This window comes from Petaurus breviceps, unplaced genomic scaffold, assembly GCF_028583685.1.
Source record: "Petaurus breviceps papuanus isolate PSGF00001 unplaced genomic scaffold, PetGlider_PUasm1.0 90823, whole genome shotgun sequence".
Taxonomy (NCBI): Eukaryota; Metazoa; Chordata; class Mammalia; order Diprotodontia; family Petauridae; genus Petaurus; species Petaurus breviceps.
The window spans coordinates 16,191,054-16,196,336 of NW_027187352.1; positions in this window are offsets into that span (position 1 = coordinate 16,191,054).

The window sequence follows — 5,283 nt, forward strand, 5'->3', positions numbered from 1 at the left end:
CTGAGGAAGATGGGTATGGTTTGTTGTCCATCAAATGGCTGAAGATGTGTCCAGGGAAATTGTGCTGGGATAATATATGTGTTTGAGGGCTCCTGCTTTTAATTAAGTACTTTTTAGTATTGTTATATTGATTCTCTTTCATATATCTTCTCCCTCAGCTATCACCTCTTTCCCCTTTAACCATCTTCCCCTATCCCCCCCAAAACCCTACAAAGCAAATACGCACATAGACAGACACAATTCCTCAGATCCAAGAAAATCTGAGAAATTAAATCATACCCAATTGTGTTTGATTTAAGAAATGCTGACCCTGAAACATTACCCATCAAAATGGAAAAAATAGCTTTAAAAAGAGAATATTCAGTGCAGCTTCCTCTGTGTGTGTGTGTGTGTGTGTGTGTGTGTGTGTGTGTAGCTCCGATGAATCAGGCATGCTACTACACTGCTGTGAGTTGGTATAGTCTTTATGGAAAGCAACATGGAAATATACAAGGAAAGTGAAAAAATTGATTTTGCCCCTTGATCTAGTGATCTCACTATATGTCACTATAGTCCACATAAATGTTATTTAATGGGAGAAGGGAAAGGCATCTCTGTACCAAAAAGAAATTCCATTTCATCGTCTATAAATAAAGGCATTGTACTGGCTGACCTCTAAGGACCCTTCAAGCTATAAATCCCATGAACAATCCATTCTGCTTTGGAGTCTTCCAATGGAAAAGAAACCCCAGGAGAGAATGACGAGAGGATATATGATTCATGTAGGGGGCTGGACAAGATGATCTCTCAGGGCACTTCCCACACTAAGAGTCCATAATTCCTTTTGATGACTTCATTGCAGTCTTCATGTTCTGTAAGGTGTTTCTCACAATGGCTCTTTTCTCATTTTTCATTTGCAGAGCTCACAATGGAAGCCTTCTGACATGTAAGACCAATACAGAGTTCATCTAGAACAGTGACCACAGTTGGGAATTTACAGCACACAAAACAGGGAACCTTTTTCCATCAGAGATGGGCTATACAAAGGTAAAATATCTCAATTAAATAAAGGGAAATACAGCTTTTCAATGTATTAATCTTGTGACAGATGTGACATTCATGTCACTGACTAGAGGTAATAAAGCCAAGAAGTCACCTACTTGAGGAATATGTTCTTGGGCCATAGTGTGAAAAACCCAAGAGTAATAAAATATCATAATGGCTGTGCTAGTGCCATTTCCTCCCCATTTTTTTCTTTTTAGGGGTAGGCAGTTGTTGAGACCTATGATTTGAATACTAGTATCAATGTGTATAGAATGCTGGGCCTAAAGTCAGGAAGAGTTTAAATCTGGCCTCAGATACTTATTAGCTGTGTGATCCTGTACAAGTCACTTAACCCTGTTTGCCTCAGTTTCCTTATCCATAGAATGATAAGGAAATATAGATAAGAAAATATAGCTTTGCCAAGAAAATCCCAGATGGGGTCATGAGGAGTTGGACATGACTGAAATGAATGAACAACAACAACAGCCTGACCATGCTGCCTTTCTTCTCTCTTCTAAGTCGGAATGGTAAGGTCAATGGGAGGAAGAATGTAGGGGGGAAAGGGTTCTAATGTACAGATTTTCTCCATTTATCCTACCCTGAGATTCTTTGTCTCCAAACCAGAGATGATAGAGAATCAACCTCTCTCTAATGCCACAATTATGAGAAACTGTTGTGTTAGTCTCCTTCACTCATGAATCGGCTCTAAAGAAAAACAATTCAGAAAGTTTACAGGACAATGAAGGCCCTGGGTACACTGTACTTAACTAAAATGAACTGGTGGTTTGGGAAAAAGGAAGAAGGAGGGGAGATTTGTAATCCTTTTTTGAGATTTTTGATTAAAAGGTCTGGATTTTGTGCTGGAAATGGGTTGACTTGCCTGTATACATACTGTATTTCCCAAGTAGAAGATAAGATCCTTTAGAAAATGGAATTTCTTAGTCTTTGCATCTTCTTTACCTAGTATAGTACCTGGAACATGGTAGGCCCTTAATAAATGCTTATTGAATTGAATTCCAGTTAGAATTTTTGGGGGCTGTCATGCAGATTTCCATATTTTCCAGACTAAGTTCTTACATATCACCCATACTTTTCTATAACTAAACACACATCAGCCAAGAGGGGCTTGTATCTCAGAAACTTGCTTGCATGTTCTTAATGTCATTGAAAATCTCCAGTTTTCCTTCTCTGTTCAGTTTTCTTACACAATTGTGATTCATCTCATTGGAATATTTTGCAAGGAGTCTAGCCCCATTAATTGGTCTGTCATTGATTCTCTTCTCAGTGTGCACTTTGAAAATACTATCTTTTTATAAATGCAGTAGATGGATTGATTGAATGACTAGAATTAGTAAACCAGAGTAGCTAATAGGGGGACAATAGGGAGTTCACTGAGAAATCTCATTTGGAATTCAAAGGAAAGATGAGCTTGGAACACATAATCCTTGAAGGATTTATGAATTGTAATTGGTTGGCCAAAGATGATTTATACTCTAAAAAGAAGAAAAGGGGAAATGAGAAATCTTAGGTGTTACCAGATAATTGAAAGATTTTTATAAAAATCTTTTGGTGATTTAAATGAACAACCTTTTCCTATCCTTCCAATCTATCCTCCACACAGTTGACAAATGCTATTCCTAAAATATTGATCTAACTGTGTCACTTTCCCCTACTCAAAAATCTTCAATGGCTCCCTATTGCCTCTAGGATGGATAAAATGCAAAATCCTCATCTAGTCATTTGAAGATCTCCATAGTCTGGCTCCCATCTATCATTGCAGTCTTATTTTATATTACACCCTCTCATACACTTTCTAGAGGCAACTCTGTCAAGCCAAAGACACATGATCCCTGGAAATGGGTGAATGGGAGATTGTAGCAACTTAGCTATCTTTGACAATTATGCACCTACATGTCGACTTTCTGTCTATTTGGATGGGCAACATAATAATGCAATTCTCTTCCTCTGTAGCAAGGAGTAGACCTCAGAGAAGGGGACTGCCAATAGACTTTATGACTGGACTGAGGGGCCAGATTTCAGTTACTAACTGGTATGTTAGTTAAAAAGAGGCAATGACAAAGTCAGTGATCGTATTATCTGACCTGGAGACTGGAACATACAAGGTGAGATTTTGCCTCTAACCCTCCCATGGTTCTTTATAGCAAAAAGGCTCTAGAAAGAGTGAAGGAAATTTTTTAAAACATATTTTTTAACCATGTTTTTGTTAACTGATCTAGAAACAGTATATATAATTATAAAAATAGCTAACATTATTTAGCATTTTAAGGCTTACAAATCCTAAAGTTGTCAGCAATATACCAAGTACTGTGCTAAAAGATGGGGATACATTTAAAGGAAAAAAACTGTCTCTGTCTTCTAGGGACTCACAGTTGATTAGAGGTGACAATGTGCAAATAACCATGTACAAATAAGATATCAATAGGATAAAATCCTTGGCATACAACAAGCACTTAATAAATGTTTATTGATTGAATGATTATTAGAGGGAAGGTACTAGCATTCTGGGGGACCAAGAAGGTGGTCCTACAGAGATTGGGATTTTAGCTCAGACTTGAAGGAAGCTTTCTATGTTATCTCGTTTGATCCTCACAAGAATCCTGTGAGGTAGGTGTTATTATTTCATTCCTGTTTGGCCGATGAGGAGTCTGAGGCTGTGAAAGGTCTAGGGTCTAGTAAATATGTGAGGCAGGATTGCCCTCACATCCTCCTGACTGGCCAGCACTATTTCCACCATAACACCTAATAGTCTTAATTACATGTCCTCCCATCTCCTTAAGGAGCTTTGCCCTCTGATCTCTCCTCTTTTCCTTTATTTTCCACTCTGCATATCAAATGTACAATTTTATGCAATTTACAAACATGTTCATATCTCTCCCATTCCTTAAAAAATAAAAAAAGAAAAGATAAAAACTTCACTTCATCCTACCATTCCCTCAAGCTATCACTCTCTGACTTTCCTCACTTTCTAAGCCAAAATCATAGGGAAACCCTCCCCCCCTCCAAAAAAACCCAACTATCTATACTTATTGCCTCCACATCCTTACTGCCCACTCACTCTCAATCTGGCTTCTCTCCCCACCACTTTACTTAAATTACTCTTTCCAAGGTTACCAAAGCTTTCTAATCATCAAATCCAATGGCTTTTTCTCAGTCCACATTCTTCTATGTCTCTTTGCAACGTTTGACTTTACTGACAAATTCCTCTTTCTGGATACTCTCCTCCCCATTCTTGTTTGCTTATTTGGTTTTCTTTTTTTTTTTGTGATCCTTCTCTCTTCCAGGTCCATATCCTCTGCCTGACACTTTCCACTACTTCCCAGTCTCTCTTGTTGGATCCTCATCCCTATGTTGCTTCTATGGATGGCTGTCTCCCAAGATTCCTTGCTGGTCCATCTTCTCTTGTGTTATATTCTTTCAGTTACAGATGGTTCCCTTAAGGAGGAGAAATTCCAAGGTCCTCAGATCTGCAAATAACAAGGGATTGTGATTTGTTCAATCAGTCCCAAGTCTCTTCTCACAGCAAAGCAGATGCAAAGCCAGTTTTTTGCCTTGGATCCAGGAAGACCTGAACTCAAATCTTGTCTTAACTTTTACTAGCTGTGTGACCCTAACCTGGTCAAGTCATTTAACTTATCTCAACTCCAGTTTCTTCATCTATAAAACAGTAATAATAATAACACGAACTTCATAGGGTTATTTAGTATAAAATTAGATAACATGTAAAAACACTTTGCAAATCTTAAAGCATTTTTTTAAGGAAATAAATTCTAGCTATTACTTTTCTCATTGAAACCATAGATGGTAGTAGAGGGCAAGCAGCCACCCTTGAAAGATTTGCCTTCTCTCAAGATTTAGAAAGCCCTAGAGAGCAATAACCTCTACAACACAGAAGCAGGATTCATCTCTTCTCCAAACAACACAGCTGAGGAGCTCTCTCAACTAAACTAGCCTTTCTCCCACCAGTCAGCAAAACAATCCCCTCTTGCAATTAGCAGGCTTGCAGGTCAGCTTGGCTCCTATAGGTTTCTATAGTCTGTAAGCAGTTTTTCTTGTGACTTTTTCTTGTATCTTCTTTCCCTGACTCTCCATGATTTTTTTTCCCTGAACTTAGCTTACTTTCTTTCTCCTTTCATCTATCTCTTCCTTTAGCTTCTTCTGTGGCTCCTTATATCTTCTTTGGCTTCATATATAAATATATATATATATATATATATATATATATATATATATATATATATA